The sequence below is a fragment of the Pyrus communis genome, chromosome 13 (genome assembly GCF_963583255.1).
Source record: "Pyrus communis chromosome 13, drPyrComm1.1, whole genome shotgun sequence".
NCBI lineage: Eukaryota > Viridiplantae > Streptophyta > Magnoliopsida > Rosales > Rosaceae > Pyrus > Pyrus communis.
The window spans coordinates 7,791,022-7,809,519 of record NC_084815.1 but is presented as its reverse complement, the minus strand read 5'-3'; the positions used below and the strand labels follow the sequence as shown (position 1 = coordinate 7,809,519).

Below are 18,498 nucleotides of genomic sequence, written 5' to 3'. Positions count from 1 at the left end.
TTGTGTATGTATGCATATAGCATTAGTATTACTGCATCTGCTGCCGCTGCTTAATCTCTCCAGTTTCCACAAGCATGAAGCCAAAGCTGATGTTCTTGGCAGCAACCATAGGCGTTGTGGTGTTGTCAGTCTTGATTTCCCGCAACGCCGTCGCGTCGGGTTTCCCTCTATCAGTAATACTAAAAACCGAGCAGCAGCAGCAGTAAATCTTTCAAATGGCCATAATTTTGAAGTTGTTCCCATTGTAGTGGGAAGTAGTAATAGTAGCAATGCTGCTTCTGCTGTTGGTCCTGAAAGCTTCGTCTTCGACGCTCTGAGGTCCCTATACTGGAGTATTGGATGGCCGTATCGTCAAATGGGATCAGCATAAACACCGGTGGATCAATTTCGCTCTAACTTCTCCAAATAGGTACATATCTCCTCTATAATTCTCTGCTTTTTTAATGCTTTTCTCTGTGTTCTTTCTTTGTTTTTTTGTATCCTTAAAAACAAGTTTTTAATAACATGAAATTATTATTTTTATATACACAAATGATATTTAATTAAAGAGATCCAACATAAGACCTCGGGTTCAGGAGTGAATGTTTTCATGAACCCAGATCCTTTCTGGATCTAAAAAAACTGAGTCTAAGGATCAAATGATCCGAGCTGTTGAAATTTGATCCAACGGCTATAATTGTTATAACTTTTAGAGGAGCCCCCTTTTTGTAGCCGTTGGATCAAATTTCAACAGCTTGGATCATTTGACCCTTAGGCTCAAGTTTTTTAGATCCAAAGAGGATCTGGGTTCTGTTTTCATACCTAGGTTCATGGTTTAGTTTTAGGCGGTGTTTAAAATACCGGTATTGATAAAAATATTGATATGCAAATTTGCGGAAATATTGACGGATATAACGAATATAGATATTGGTTGCTTTCAATGGAAATGATGGAAATTTAAAATGAAACTTTAGGGATTTTCAAATATTAGTTTGGCCAAAATATAAGAGTTTCTCGGATATTGAATAGATATGTCAGAAATATCGACGATATATGTTGATTTTAGCCTAAACTTAAAAGTTTATCCGATATGAGGTGAAGTTTGGATTTCCATATATTTCTCTGATTTTTTGGATGTTTACCTGGAAATATCCACTCCATCACAGAAATATTAAACACTGGTTTTAGGTGAAATTATTAGGGATGTGATATTCATACAACCCATTTTACTTTTCACACACCCTTCTAATTTTCGGCCATTAGATCGGATGAATTGAAGAAAATCAACGAATAGAAATTAACAAGGGGTGTGTAAGAAGTAAAATAGGGTGTGTGGATAGGACACCCCAATTATTATTATTTTGAACAAACGATATTATCTAAGCCTCATAATGGGCTAGCAATAATGTGGTTCAAATTCATCTTTAACAAGAATCGAACATAACCTCTTATTTACAAGTGAAGAGAAAACTATTTGAAATTAATTTGTAATATTTATTGTTACACATATAGGGGTGACTGCATGCCCTACCATTGTGAATGTATGGTGTAATGGACTAATGGAGGAGATAACTGGTTGCCCTAAGAGACAAAGGTCAGCAGCTCTCACTCCCAAAGCCAGTCAGATGAGTTTGTTGGTTGCATAGTGGCCCGGTGGTCGATCGGACATACTTTTGTTTGTACGGATCCGCTGATGGTAATGGCCAATTGGCAATCGACTGTCAGTGTTGGAGAAATTTGTTTTTGCATCCGTTGCATGAAACGAGTGTACTGCATTTCTTGTATATGCTACAGACATGGAATAATTTAGCAATTTAAAATACTTGTTTTGTGCAACACGTGCAAGAATGTTTTATCCGTGGTATTGGGGCTAGCTAGCTCCTAGCTGCAGCTAGTACTTACCCCTCAGCAACCAAAGTTTGTACTAAACCTGATTAAACAAGCCAAAATTTTGAATTCTAGGGTTGACAAATGAATTTCATGGATTGATTTAAAACATCTTCCGATTTTTCTGAGTATTTCTTGTTAGTTTATGTTTTCTCTTTTGCCACAGTGCAAAAATTTGGTGATATAGTAAAACTCTATAATCTGTATAGGAATAACCTCTAAATAGTTATAGAAAGTTTTGGGTCCAACTTGGGTAAGTTATATATAAGAATAAATTTTATATTGTAATAAGTATTATATTTTAGGTCCCGTCTTAAGAAATTTGTCTTCACATAGTAATAATTGTCAATAAAGCCTTAATCATAAGAAAAAATGATTGCAATCTTCTATTAGAGTATGAGATTCTTATCATAAGAAAAAAATGAGAATATAAAGTAATGGGGATATGAAAATCAGCACTCAACTGTTTGATCAAATGGATCAACAAATGTATAGAAAACTAACATACAGTGTGTAGAAATTGCGCAGTCCTTTCTTGTACTTATTAGTCTGTAAGCAGTTTCTTATATGTAATACCTAGAAACTAAGAGCACTGCAAGGCACAAAAACTTGTGCTCAGTATGTTAATTGTTACTGCTTAGGTACGTAGAAATTAACTTGCTCAATTAAATCGGTTAGCAGAGATGGTTGTGAAGGGTCACATGAACACGATCAAACCGAGCACATTTGTGGCGTCCATTAGGTCCTTGTTTCAACCAAACAACTGGTGACCTTTACATTGTTGATGCTTACATGGGGCTCCTCGTTGTGGGCCCTGAAGGCGGCTTGGCTACTACAGTCGTGACACGTGTACATGCCATTCCATTTGGATTTACCAATGGCTTAGACATTGACGGTGGAGGAGCCGCATGGAGATTAGGGTAGTCCAGGGCTTATCCTGAAATTTAAACTTATATTAATTGTTTACTGGTTTTTGCAAGAATGAGAATGTAGTGTATTAGTAGATCAGATTTTGGACCTATCATTAGGTCCTGGGGTGGACACTTGCTGATGGAAAACTAACTAGCTAGATTTAGCTAGGAGGAGAGGAAGGTTAAATTTTTGCTAAGCATTAAAACCCATAAAATTGGACTGTTTGTGGGCTTCAAGAAAAGGGCTTGAGTTGTTAGGTTTAAGAAAAAATAATATTAAAATATTTTAACTTAATCTAAAATGGCTAGTATTATTGTAAGCGGTAGCTAGTCAAATTAACATTTGGATCATTTGGCTAGCTACAATAACAAAAATTTAGCTAGTACTGTTGGAGATGCGCGTACTCTAATACTATAACCATTGGTCACATGGAACAGGATAACATTGGACTAACAGATTTTAAGAGCAAGGAAGGTTAAGGAGCCATGAAAATGGTCACAAACTCATTTCTCAGCATTGCCCTGAGTCCAGACGCCCGCCACGCGCACACCCATATCAATGCCCTTCAGATGATCGGAATGTCCTCGTGTCTAGACCTCTCCGGCTTCTTTGAGAATGAGGTGAGGATAAAATGATTTATCTTCTTGTTTGCAATTGAATGTTTCGGTTTTTGAAATGAAGTTGAAACATGCATGTGCTTCCGTTAACTCTCAATTTGGTCTCATGTTTTTGGGGTCTCACTCTCACATTATACCTTTTTCTGGTATTTTTCTTGGCAGTATGGTCTCTAGAGCCGACATGAATGAAGTTTATGCTGAATTTGCCAATTCCATCGACTCCCGAGAAGCCGTCGAGAATTCCCATGTGGAAAGGTGCCCTGGGAGCCTACTTTATCAACGCATTTGCTATTTCCCGGTGGCCCTTCCTTATGGTGTTTTCAGTGCTTCTTCTCTGCATAGATCTCTCCAGCTGGTTGTGCTCAATAGTCAAACGTTAGCAAACAAAATCCACATGCTCAAACTTGTTCTGGTTTGATTTCACGAATGGTGGTCGTTTGAGTATCCCCCCATCGTCTAGGGTTCAGACATGAGAAGAACGAGAGTCAGATTCTTGTGTTGGTGCTGGAATAAGGTGTTCTGTCGTTGAAGTTATCAGTTATGAATCTCGGTAATAACGAATGCATGTAGAACTGGACACATATGCATGCATGCATTTTCAATGGTTGCTTGCTGCTACTGCTTTCGGCTCGACTTGTACCTGCCCTTGATCCAATTTATGCCCTAATGAGCTGCTATTTTTACCCTATTCATACCATTTGATGCCGCAGTTTTTATTCTTTCAAAACCATAACTTAACATTTTTTTTATCCAATCCTCCTGTTCGATTCAGCCTCTTGCCCAATTACTCAATTCTAGCTCCGAATTCGAATCGCAGACTGGAGCTACGATGAGAGCGCATGATAAAGTGCCGGTCAATTCGAATTCGATGCACGTGACTTTGCTTCTTTTTTTTTCATGCAAAATTAGGAAGCTCGATACTTTGACGTAGAATCGGAGTAAGTAATGGTATTATTAGCATTAAAAAAATCTCAATACATTCTTCATAAATGTATATTTCTTTCTAGTTATAGAAAATTAAGAATATGAGATATTTGAAATGGACCTGAATTTCTGGCTTTACCACTTGACATCAATCAAGAAGAGAGAGTAGTGTATTTTACAGATAGCAGCTCAAAATATCAGAGAAGGTACACTATCTACACACACACACACACACATATATATATATATATATATATGTTAGGCTTAGGGTTTAGGGCCCTAAACCGTACTGCGTGTACAGAAAGCCCCAACAAGTTGTGGCTTACTCAGCTGCCTTGGTGCAAAAGTTTTCCATCCCATCAGTGCCTAATGATATAGTACTTCCTTTTCAGGATTCAAATTTCTGTGATATTGAGTGAGGATAAAACTGGAAGACTAATTAAATATGACCCGAAAACCAAACAAGTACAATTTGTTCTTGAAAACCTGTCATTCCCAAATGGGGTGGCATTGAGCAAAATGGGGGACTTCATTCTAATTGCAGAGACCACACATTGCAGGATTCTAAGGTACTGGTTGAACACCTCTAATGAAGGAACTTGTGAAACGTTTTCTCAACTTCCGGGATTTCCAGATAACATTCGAAGGAGTCCTAGAGGACGATTTTGGGTGGGAATCCATTCGAAAGGACTATGGATATTGAAGTGGACTCTTTCATACACTTTGACAAGAAAGACCGATGTGATATTAACTAGCACACAAATTAAAACCTTATGATTGTAGTATATGAAAGTAAGGATTGTTTTAGACCGGGGATTAGAAGGGATGCTAATCTACTCTAAACTGACTTAAAAACACTTAACTAGACTTATATGACTCAAAACAAACTAAAAAAGCTCAAAACAGCACAAAACAATCAAATAGACTCAAACTAGACTCTAAAGGGTGATCTGGTCAAATTATAACTTAACTTTGACTCAAAACACTTAAAAACATAAATTTGGACAAATTCTAACTAAAAGACACAACCAAGTAAAGGGGGATTGGATTTTGGACAAAATTAAGGTAAAAACAAGCAGATTGTAAAGACTCTAAACAACTTGGACGAAATTGGATGAAATATGGGTGAATGGTTAGCTAGAGGGTTCATCTCCACACATGACACATATGCATACAAATCGATTTCCAGTTATTATTCCTTTAAACCATGAATGACAATACCCCAAGTTAATTGCATCGCACAACCAACCATCAAATTTTCTTTATTTCATTGAATTGAATGAATACGCATTACAACTAAATTATCTTTCTCAAGTTCCCTATATGAAACGCATGATAGAGATACATATAAAAGTCATTAAATTCTATGAAAATCATAAGCATTGACAAGGCATTCATCACTATAAAATGCATGAGACTCCTGCCAAGGATTCACTTAACACAATCATGACTAGTGACTTCCACTACTTGTGAATATAAGTGAATAACTATTACGTGAAACTCCCTTATATTCTAGCATCAAATTCATGCATGCAAACTAAGTAGGCCTCCTTAATCAACATACAAGAATAAGTTATTGATGAGTCAATTTCATATTATATATTTTACCATATTCTTAGTATATTTTGGTTAATATTCTGGAAGAATTTTGATACTTTGAATTGTATTTTCAATATAAGATTTTCGACTACCTCTAGAGAAAAACATGACCAAATGGACGAATTTTGGAGAAAATTCAGTTGGAGGACGACCATGAGTCACTTAGCTTGATTGTATCAAAATATCATATTTTTCTACCAAGCGATGATTTTCTGGCGATAAAATAAAGGAGCGATGCGCTGTGCTGGAATAGTGACATTTTGGACTTAACTTGTGTTTTTTCGGATGGGTTCGTGGCCTTCTAGAGATGTGTTCAGAACGTTCTTATCTTTAAAACAAGCTATTATGGGCCGGATTTAGAGGAGATTTGAGGCTAAAACGTGGCTGGACAAGTACGTGGCAGATTCTCCTAGTTTAATTAGGGTTTTATTATCTAAGATATTTTATTATTATTTAGTTTCCTAGTTGGAATAAGAGACCTATGTTTTAGGGTTTGTGTGATGGCTTAGCAAATATATTGCTTGGCCATTCTTAATCTCTAGATACGCTTTATTTTATGCTTCTTTGGAGACAGAGAACTTGGCTAGGGTTCTTGGAGATTTTCTATTTTAAGGTGTTTTCATTCCTTTTATTCTTAATAATATTTTCTATGATTTTCATTATGAATATGCGTAACTAATTCCTTTTGCTAGGGTGAAGCCTTAAGCCTTAGCATGAATATGTGATTTTTATTTAATTGCTTATGATTGATTGCATGCATACTTTGAATTATTGATCACCGTGATTAAAACTATCTAATTGTCTTAATGCCTGATCACCATTAGGATCTTTAGAAAAGTAATTTGATGCAATTTTGGTCGGAAGGTTCCCTGAAATTGACGCTGGCTTCTTGTGATTAATAATTGTAATTTCACTTAAGATGAACACCACGTCTTAAGGGTTGCATGGTTTTTCAAAGTGTTTTCATAAAGCATAATGAGTCTTTCATGTTCAAATTCTATCCGAACGTCCGGACGGGTTTCATGTTAGATATACGTTCTATGTTGGAGGTTCCAAGTAGAATATAAATTAAGAAAACCTAACCTTCAAAGTGGCATGTGTAGATCATAAGTAATTGGTAAAAATACATAGGATTGCTAGCTGATGGTGGAACCCAAGTGTTTTTATAAATTGGTATTTAAAACTCTTTTCTTTTGTCATATTAGTTTTTAATTGAAATTCGTTTTTAATATTACCCAATTTCAGAATCTCTTTTCTCAATTTTTAATTTTAAGTATTTAATTAAGAATTGTTTCTACATAAATTATCCAAATAGTCTTTGAAGAGAACGACCTTGCATGAGCATCTATACTACAATAGCCTTGTATTCTTGCAAGTATTTCATGTGTTTTTATCCCTACTTTTGTAGATGGTAAAAATCATATCAGTTATCGATCAAGCAGTTAAGCAAATTGCATTCACGATTTATGAAACAATAATTGGATGAAATCAATTCATATCACATATATGTTCATGGCTTTGAATTCACCTCTAACTAAAACGAATTTAGTTCCTCATGTTCGCAAAACAAAGATAATTAAATTTAAACATTGAAAACAAAGAATAGAATACACCTAGAAACGCTCCAACAATCCAACGTTTTGAATGGCAAGCATGGCTCCAGGTGTGGTGGATGGTGTGGTGTGAAATTGTGGTAAAGGGTGGTGATTGAATTATGCGGCATAGACATATATTTATAGGCTTAGGTGCGGCACAAAAGTAGCTTAGGAAAAGGACTTTAACACTTCAAATCCTTAAGGAAAAGGTCAGCTATATGGCAGAAACCAAAGAGGAAAAGGAGAGAGAGGTGCGGTAGATTCCTAGGGGAAAGGGTTACTTGTTTGCATGATTTTAGGACTCCTTAAATCAGATAGGAAGTGGTTTAATGTGATAAGGAATCCCCCTTGCAGCTGGAGATAAGGTAAGATAGGATTAGGATAAGATAAGATAAGGTTGGATAAGGTTTGGATAAGATAAAGTAATTTGGACAATGTTCATTCTTTGTAGCTGATTCCTTATCTTCAATGCTTCCAAATTTGTTTCTCCATATATTAAGCATATTCCTAGTCTCTATTGATCTTCAAATTCGTCCATCCACCTTGCTTCATACTTATGCTATCAATTCCAAGCCCAAAACTGCTCTAAAATGCTCCAAATTGCACTTTCTTGCCAACTTTGTCATTTGAACCTAAAAACACACGAAAATAGTCTACAACACTCTAATAAGTAGAAACTAACTTGCTAAATGCAAAGAAACAAGCTAATAAAGTCACATAAATATGCTCCTATCAAAGACACTGCTTCAGCTCATTCCCCTTAACATTACGAAAGCTTATTCATACATGGCAAAGTAGACTGCTGGGAGTGGCTTTGCAATCAGGTTAAGTGAGCAAGCTGCTGTGCTGGAATTGCTTGAGGATACAAGTGGAAATAGTCTAATAGATGAAAGTCTATTAGTGAAGTGGAGGAGAAAAATCAAACTCTTTGGATTGGATCAGTAAATATGTCATTTGCATGCAAGTATAGAATCGAAGTTTTATATTTTCTTTATAGTTTTGTTTTTTCATGTAGACTTTAAATTAGTATGATATTTTGGAAACATTTAGAATTCATGAATGCTTAAATTGTTTTCTTCTCACTGGAAGGAAATAAAATAAATATATATATGCATATATATAGTTGTTCGACTCTAATCACAATTAATCTAGGAAATCTAGGAAACTTACTAAGGAAAGGAATCCTCAATACAATTAAATCACAATATTTACCTTCCTATTCTAACACTTCCCCTCAAGTTGGTGCAAAATATCGAACATGCTCAATTTGCCCAAAAGTTGTGCAAATATCCTATTTGACATTGCTTTTGTTAAGACATATGCAAGCTAATATTCCGACTTGACTCTTGGTATCTTAATAATCTTTCAGCCTAGCTTCTCCTTGATGAAGAACCAATCTACTTCCACATGCTTCATTATCACGATGAAATGGACTGGCACCTCACACGGCTTACCTATCACAATACAACTTTATGGCCTTAGCATTTTAGTAATTCCCAAAGCAACTCTTTTATAATCTGCTTCAGCACCTGAGCGAGCAAAACATTTTGTTTCTTACTTCTCCATGTAACCAAATTACCTCCCACAAATGTAAAATAACCTAATGTTGACCGCATGTCATCAATCAATCATGCCCAATTGGCATCTACATATATTTCAACCTCCAAATGACCATTCTTTGAGATCAAGACCCCTTTATCTGGAGCTGACTTCACATGTCGTAAAATTCACATTAAAGCATCCATATGTTGCTTCTTAAGATTATGCATAAATTGACTTATCACACGTAAAGCATGAGCCAAGTATGGCAGCATATGAGTTAGATACATCAATCTTCCTACTAACCATTGATATCTTTTCTTATAACACGGTGATTGATCCGGATGAAACCACTACTTTGAACATTCTTCTAATGGCATATCAACTGGTTGACAGGCTGACATTCCTTTGTGACAGAAGTATACTATCCTTCGAATGGGCCATTTTAATACCAAAAATATTTCAGTGGACCAAGGTCGTTCACCACAAATTCTTGGGTCAAATGACTTTGCAATGCGTGCCACTCCTCAGGATCATCACTAGTCACCACCATATCATCCACATAAACAATGAGTACAATAATCTTTACCTTTCTTCTTCTTCTTATTCTTCTTTTTCTTCTTCTTTAATAACAAAGTATGATCATAATTACTTTTTTTGTAACCGAAAGATCTCATAGAGTTTGTGAATCAACGCAACCATGCCTTCAGTGACTGTTTGAGACAATACAATGATCTCTTTAATCAACATACTTTATTCTGATGTTTGGTCGGCTTGTTCAAACCAAGGGGAGCTCTATGTATACTTGTTCAGTTAATTCACCATGCAAAAACACATTCTTCACATCAAATTGGTGCAAGTCAATCAAGGTTTGTTGCTAGTGCAAGAAATAAAGTTGAATTTCGCTACTGGAGCAAATGTCTCATAATCAATTCCATACGTCTGAGTGTATCCCTTTTCCACAATCCTTACTTTGTATCTTTGGATCGATCCATCAAAAGTTATACTTCACCGTCTAAACCTATTAGCACCCTACATGTTTTTTATCTGGTGGTAATTCAACAATCTCTCATGCCTCATTCTATATCAAGGACTCCATCTCTTCTTCCATTGATACTTTCCACCTTAGATCGGCAAAAGTTTTCAGCATATTGTTAGGAATAGATACTAAGGATAATTGATTCACAAGTATTAAATATGACTCTGATTACCTATGGGTTGACACATAATTGCCCATGGAATATTTTACTTTGCTAGTAAGGTCCAGCTCATATATGACTTTCATGATACCTCTCATGCTACAAGGAAGAAGTTCTATTCAGGGTATATCAGACAACGATTGGTTCGAGAGTTCCGTAGATTGATGAATATTGGGCTATTGAACGATAAAATTTAGCGTAGACATGTCAGGATTGAGCAATAGGTTGTGGGTCATCAGGCGACCAATCTGTTGGAAATGTGCCCTAAAGTCAATCATATGATGATACTTTACATACATTTTACATGTTAAACTAATCTAGTTTAATATAAGGGCAAAGATTATTGTTTAAAGACGCCTCATATAAACGTTATATGCTTGAACAATAAGTTCAAAGAACATGTAATTGAGAGAATGTGATATAAAGAAATTAAATTTATGAGAACATTCTCTTTCGTACACATATCATAAATGTTCCTTATCATAAGATTGCCAATTGGGCATTGACAGTCCGATCAGTATGTGTTATGTCTTTAGAGTGACTGGTCTCGAGTCATTGGTATGATTGACACTAAGACAAGCATGTAGGTGTTCAATAGAGAATGAGTCCATTAAACACGATCAACAAGGAGTACTCATACTCATGTCACATGAGAACTTAAGGTTGGGATAATGCAAAGTAATCATTTGACATTAGGCATCATAATTGTCTTGTGGTTAGGTCCTTAGTCTTTGACTGTGTCAAAGGCACTCCATTAGAGAGTGTCCACGACATAGTTAGGGTTAAGCCACTTAACTATAGAGGCATGTGAATGCATAACAGGGGATCTATAACCTTTAAATCGTTGATGGAGAATACTCTACGATATGATTAAGAATCTCTAGCCAAGGTATGAATGAGATTTAGGAAGTCGTTCCAAATCACATTCAAGGTAATCATTTAAGTAAGAGAATCACATTGGATAGTAGATATGAATAAACTTTCAAACCAAACAATATGATAAAGAGTATTGTATTAGAGAAAGACAGTATTGCATTTGTAATCCCAAACTGAATAGGTTCTCCAACCTCTTCTGATTAGCTTGGGTAGCCATGACATACTGCTAGGTATCACTCATGACTTGTGGTGTATAATCACTAAAGGGAGAATTGAAAATAAGTTTCAATTCATAATCGATTAGTAAGAGTTCTAATCACCCACTGTCTTGCTAAAAGAAACCTAATGGGTCGTACACCGTGTAAGGTAATGATTGAAGAAAATAATGAAGATGAGTAAGAACAATTAAATAGATTAATTGTATATGGCAAGGATTAAATAAAAGTTAATTAATCAAGAACGAAATGTTTGTTTTAGGCCCCAAGTTAGTTTTGGGTTTCGAGGCCCAAAAGGTTTTGGTCCATAAGGCCTATTAAGTTTAAGTTGTAAGACAACTAAAACAAAAATGAGCAAATAGCCCACTAAACATAGCATGGCCAATCATAGAGAGAAGGGATGGTGTTGGCCATAGAGAGAAGGGATGGTGTTGGTAGACTTATTACAAGTTTGCCGCTCATTTGGAATGACTATAAAAGCAACTTTATGGCCTCATCCCTTATTAGGGTTTTCTTTGAGGAAATATGACAGAACTTTTGCTCTCTTTCTCTCTAAGAGGCCAACCACCCTAGGAGAGTTTACTAGCATCAAACTCCTCCAATGTCACTCATCTTCTTCCTTCACTTTCTTTGGTTTCGAAAATTAGAGGTCTCCTACCTTAGGGACTTTTGGAGAACCAATTCTTCCATCCATATCCATGAAGCCAATGAGTAAGGAGACAAAGGAAATAAGGTCCTCACATGGGTGATTAACCTTTGCTAAGCAAAGAGGTGCTTTAAATGTATAAAGAAATCTTAACTCTTTCTCTTAGATTTTGAGTTGAGTCTTGGTTCACCACAACTACTAGGTTTTGAATTTCATGATTTAAGTTTTTTTTTTAAGTGCATAGAAACATGCTTCCACCATTTAATTGTTAAATACATGTATTATGTTGCTTAATGAATTTAGTTTTTCACAAAGTTTCCTTCACAGCCGTGGGAATGTCTGCTCTCATAATAGTTCTTCAAGATTGGCCGATCGGTCGTGGGTATTTAGGTGACCGGTTGCTGGAATACTATGTTCTTTGATCTATTTGCTGGTCTCAATGACAGGTTAGTGAGCTCTTCTTGACATGTAGGTGTTGTTTCAATAACTAGTTCATCTACTTCAGTCAGTTGACATTCCCCATCTAAGTCCAAAATTTCATCACTTGTTTCCAAGTAAATAATTGAGTTTTGTGGAACATCGTTTGTAGGAGTAAATCCATAACCAAGCGTCTATACTTCACTTTTTTTCTCCCCCTAAAGTGCAAACTCATCAGCAAAATACATTGTGGATGCATGAAATACCACATCCATGGTCACATACATTTTTTTGTCAAGGATGATAACACCGGTAACCTTTCTAATTAGTGGCATATCCCAGGAATATACACCAAAGATATTAATATTCAAGTTTGTTTCGTTGATGCGGATAAAGATGAACAAATGTAGTATGGCCAAACATATGTGGAGGAAGATTGGTTGAGGTTGACGCTTGAACAAGATGGATGAAGACCACATGAGGGATGTGAACATACTAGAGGGAACTTGGTTGATCAAGTAGACAGCAATCGCAAGGGCTTCCCCCTATTACTTCAATTATGCATGACTCTCCAAGAGGGAAGCTCAAACAACCTCAAGAAATGTTGATTCTTCCATTGGGCCACCCCATTCTGCTAGGATATGTAGGGACATATAGTCAAGTGAACAATACCACAATCGGTTAAGTACTTTTAAAAATTCACACTCAAATATTCACCTCCATTATCACTACAAAACACCTGTATTTAAGCCTGTGTTGGCACTGAACCAACTTATGAAAAGTTGGAACAATTCATTCACTTCACCTTTGGATTTCATAATACAAATCCATGTCACTCGAGTACAATCATCGATAAATATAACAAACCAAATAGCCCATCCCAAAGTAGTGTTCTTGGAATGACCTTATATGTCAGAATGAATGATCATAAAAAGAACTAAACTTCTATTCGAACTCGAAGAATATGAAATACAGTGGCTTTTAGCCAATTCACCAGTACCAAACTAAAATTGGAACACCAAACTTCGAAAATAAATTTGAAAATAACTTTTTCAAATAACCAAAAGAAGCATTGCCCTAGACGATGATGCCACAACTAAAATTTTTTTTTCTTCTCTCTTGGATGCATACATGAACAGGGGTTGAGTCAACTGTCTTGTGCTATCAGATACAAAATATAAGTAGTAAAGCTTCCCTCCTCTAACCCCATAAGCAATTATCTTTCTTTCCCAAATATCCTTTAAACACACAATAGTGCGGCCAGAAAATCACAATACAATGTAGGTAAAGGGTTATACAAGAAAAAAATAACAAATTCTAATTCAGAGATGGGACAACTAGAACAAAATCCAAATTAAGATTATCAGTAAGTGCAAATTAACCCTTGCCAATAACCAAGGCAGCGGTTCCATCATCGGTGGTTACATTAATTTTGGTGGAGGGTTCTAATTTTTTGGACCAATCTAAAATTGATAGTTGTATGATATATAGCACCAGAATCAATTATCCATATACTATTCGAAACAAGTGTAGAGTTTGGAGAAATGGATTGATTGATGACCTGATTGGTGACCTGATTTCATTTTCTGGGATCCCTTCCATGATCTTACCATTGTGGATAATCCACAATCTCATAGCAACGAGATTTAGAGTGGCCAAGTTGGCCATAATGATCACATGTTTGGTGAAGACAACTTCGAGTTGTTAATGCAGCAGCATTGGTTTTATTTCAGCGGATTTCTTCTCCTTAGCCATGGTGACAAATTCTTGAAGGAGTTCGATTAAGGTATGTGGAATTCGAGAGCAGAGGAGGTGCGAAAGATGGCCATGGATTTGATTTGGAGTTTAGTACCTAAATTAAGTTCTCAGGTTTTCTTTGGTTCGATGAAAGTTGGCTGGACCGCAACATCCATCTTTGGTGGGCCGCCGCAAAGGGCATTATGTGGTTCAATGGAAAGGGACTAAATGGGCCACTTCTACTTTGGTGGAAGTTGGCTGGGTCGATGACTTCTTGCTTTGGTCGGACGCTGTTATGCTGACAGTATCGACAGAAAGTTTTATTTTCGTGACTTCTGACCTAAGTTCGTGATGCCAACTTATAATTCATGAATACGTCAATTGTATTCTTCTCACTAGAAGGAATTATATACATACATACATACATACATACATACATACATACATACATACATACATACATACATACATACATAATCTACAAAACCTATTAAGGAAGGGAATCCTCAATACAATTAAATAACAATATTTATCTTCCTATTCTAACAGAAACTATATATAGTTTTAAAATTTGATGGAATAAAAAATGTAAGAGGATAACATAATTTAGCAAATGGCTTGGAGCTCAGTTAGAGCATTAAAGGTCTATTTTCGCAAACACACACTCTATATATAATCAAAGGTCTATTGTTAATTTGAGCATTAAAGTCTGACATAGCTTCTTTGAACATGTATTTGCCAATTTGAACGTGTATATATAATAAGCCTCTACTCTCGCAAACACTCGCTCTATCTTAAATCAAATGTCTATTGCTAATTTGAGCATTAAAGTTTTGTCATAGAGGAGAATGACTGCTACAGAATGATTGTTTCATCATCTTCGATCTCTACAGGGACATGTGCACTATTTTTATTTTTATTTTGGGTTAAACTCTATTTACTGCCCTGAAGTTTCGTGGTTTTCAACATTTAGTACATGAAGTTTTTTTCGTCCCAGAGTCATACCTAAAGTGTTAATTTTGAGACAATCTCATACATCCGTTAGTCAAACTGTTAATTCTCCCGTTAAGTGATAACGTGACACCCATATGGATAATGACTCAGCGCCACGTGTCATTATAAATATTAAATTAAATAATTAAATTAAAAATAAAAAATAAAAATAAAAGAAAAAAAAAGAAACCCAAAACCCTATCGTCTTCCCCACCCAGACCCCCTTTATCCTGACACCCTCCACCCCTCCATCCCCTCCACCCCCTCCACCCCTCACCCACTGACTCTCTTCCCCTTTCCTGATGCCCACCCCTACCACCAAGCCTTTTCTCTTTCCCCAAAAGCCCAGCCCCTTCCCTTCCCCAAAAACCCCAAAATTCCTTCCCTCCCTTTGCACTACAACCAAAACCCCCAAAAAACGAAATCAATTCAATCACATTACCTCAAAACCAACCCTAGAATCCAACATTTCAAAATCCTCCAATCTGAGAGCTCATAGATCTGATTTAATACGCTCAGATCTACCATCATTTACCTCAACGGCCAAAACCGAATCGACACCAATATGCTATCTGATAGGAGCATATTTAGGCGACTTACTTAGCTTGTTTTCGTGCATCTATGTTGTTAATTCATAATTGTTTTAGTAGTTTAAGCCATTTTCGTGTGTTTTTAGGTTCATATGGCTAAGGAAGCAAAAAGATGCATTTTGGAGCATTTTGGAGCAAAATTGGGCTTGGAATGGATAGCATATGCTTGGAGCCAAAGTGTTGGACGAATTTGAAAGCCTTGTATGCACTTTAGACATAAAACAAAGGGCCTAGCCCAATCAAACAATCCTTTGAGCCATGCAAAACCTCTAGCCCAATCAACAACCCTTAGCCACATGCATTCACATGCATCACAACCCCAAAACCATCAAGAAACACCATTCACACACACATGCACTTACTTTTTCATCATAGCTACCACCATTCACACACACATGCACTTATTCTTTCATCATTGCACCACCATTCACACACACATGCACTTACTCTTTCATCATTGCACCACCATTCACACACACATGCACTTACTATTTCATCATTGCACCACCAATTCAACACATGCATTCACACACCAACAACCTAGCTCTTTTTCCATCATTATTTCATCCACATGCACTCTCAATCATAACAACCACATTCACTCTTAAACAATCACCCACATATTCTCCCATTCCCCCTATAAAAACCCATGCATTCATACACAAAAATCTCATCTCATTTTCATACACAAGACACCACAAACACATCCAATCTTCCCCTTTGCCGCAAATCCCCTTCCATTTCTACACAATCTCTTCTTGGCTTCATTCCATTCCATACACTCTCCCATTCGCAGAAACCATTCAACCTTAGCCGCTCCACCTTCATTTACAACACACTTGGAGCACCCACACCGAAGGCAACTCTTAAGGGATTTCGACATCAGTTTTGCTTCAAGGGTTCTTTCTTCTTAATCCTATGTTCACTCATGTTATATATTTTTATGTCAAACCTTTTGTAAACATGAAGTGTAACTAATCTCTCTCTAGGGATTCGATGTAGCCTTGCAAGATTACCATGTAGTTAATTCAGAATTCTCATTTAATCTATCTATTTCTTGTTTCATTCTCCGTTTTAATTGTGACTTAGTGTGTTGATTTTAATGCTTGATCATCATTTGAATTAACCACAGGTTGTTTAGCCAAGATTAAAGCACACATCATGCATAATCTTGGTGGATATGTGAATGAATGAAGGGAATGTTTTGCAAACATCCTGCCGAGTGTTCCCTTTGGTTTTGTGAAAGTTTCTTGTGCACTATATATTCTTGATTAGGAACCAAAGTTGCACATCATAATTAGGCTCATGATTAGAGACATTTGATCAAATCCACACATCATATGGTTGATCATATCTAAGTGAAACAAACTCAAGAAATAGGTAGATGGATGAGTATAATCTGATTCAACAAGCATGGCCTTGGGTTAGCAATGGTAAAATCGAATCCCTAGCTTCATCTCCATTGGTACTATCTCATTTTATTAGCTGTTGATTCATTCATTTTGTGTTTACTTCATTTCCTTATGCGTTCAAGTTACAACAACAAATCTGCCTACATTGATTAGTTTTATTTCTCTAGTAAAGAGTTCTTGCAAAACAAGTGATTATATAGGTCCAATTAGTCCCTGTGGATTCGACACCCTTACTTGTGCCATTATACTAAACATATTCTAGCATGAAGAAGGAAAACAACAATCAAAATGGCGCCGTTGCCGGGGACTGATTTCAGTCCCTTATAATTGCTTGTTTTGATATTAAACCTTGTTCTTTTCATTTTAAGTAGATTTCTGATTTTTATTCAAACTTGTTTTATCTTGTTTCAGGTAGTATATGTCAAATAGACTTGCTGAATTAGGCCAAAGAATTGAACGGTTAAAGGGCAACACTTTGGAAAGCTTTGTGCCAACAAGTTCCTCCATTGTCCGTGAAGAAGAGGAAGGGAAACCGTCTAGTCCAACAAGTGAAGGATCTGAGCACTTTAATTGGGAAAGAGAAGAAGAGATGGCGGGCAACCAAGATGATCTTCGAGCTTTGGAGGATTTTGCTCAACCAATCATACCAAATTCACCTTCATGCCTCTTGCTACCCACAGAAGCTAGAAACTATGATCTTAAATCTTCACATTTCCATATGTTTCCTTCTTTTTATGGCTTACCTAATGAAGATCCTTTAGCTCATATTAAAGAATTTTACAATGTTGTGAGTGGTTTACCTTTACAGGGAGTAAGCGAAGCAAATCTGAGGATGAGAGTGTTCCCTTACACCTTGAAAGATAGGGCCAAGGGTTGGTTGATGACTCTAGTACCTGGTTCACTCACCACATGGGATGTCGTGGCTAAGAAGTTTTTGGAAAAGTTCTTTTCCACTCAAAAGACAGCCACATTAAGGGGACAAATCTTCAACTTCAAACAAGATGATGGAGAACCTTTCAATGAGTGTTGGGAGCGCTTTAAAGGCCTTTTGTTGCAATGTCCACACCATGGGTTACCTCTTCACTTACAAATGCAAATTTTCTATGATGGACTAATCCAAACATGTCAATCAACTGTTGATAATGCAGCAGGTGGAGCTTTGAAGAAAAAGAATGCTCAAGAGTCATATAACATTTATGAAATGTTGGGATCTAATGCTCAACACAAAGATGTAAGGGGTAAGAGAGTTGGAGTATATGAAACAAGCTCTAATCATGATCTTTCTTTGCAGGTAGCTAACCTAGAAAAGAAGCTTGAATCCGTGCTCAACATGGTGCCAAAAGCAAGTGAACCTCATGAAT

General features: G+C 36.5%; 1 non-coding gene and 1 pseudogene across 1 annotated transcript; one reads left to right on the top strand and one right to left on the bottom strand.

Annotated features, from left to right (window-relative positions):
- The first annotated feature begins 10 nt into the window (after positions 1–10).
- LOC137712180 (protein STRICTOSIDINE SYNTHASE-LIKE 2-like) lies at positions 11–8,535 on the top strand (annotated as a pseudogene).
- A 9,565-nt stretch (positions 8,536–18,100) lies between these two features.
- On the bottom strand, positions 18,101–18,211 carry LOC137714035 (small nucleolar RNA R71). Its single transcript, XR_011065377.1, has one exon. It is a non-coding gene; the product is annotated as a small nucleolar RNA R71 (small nucleolar RNA).
- Positions 18,212–18,498: the final 287 nt, after the last annotated feature.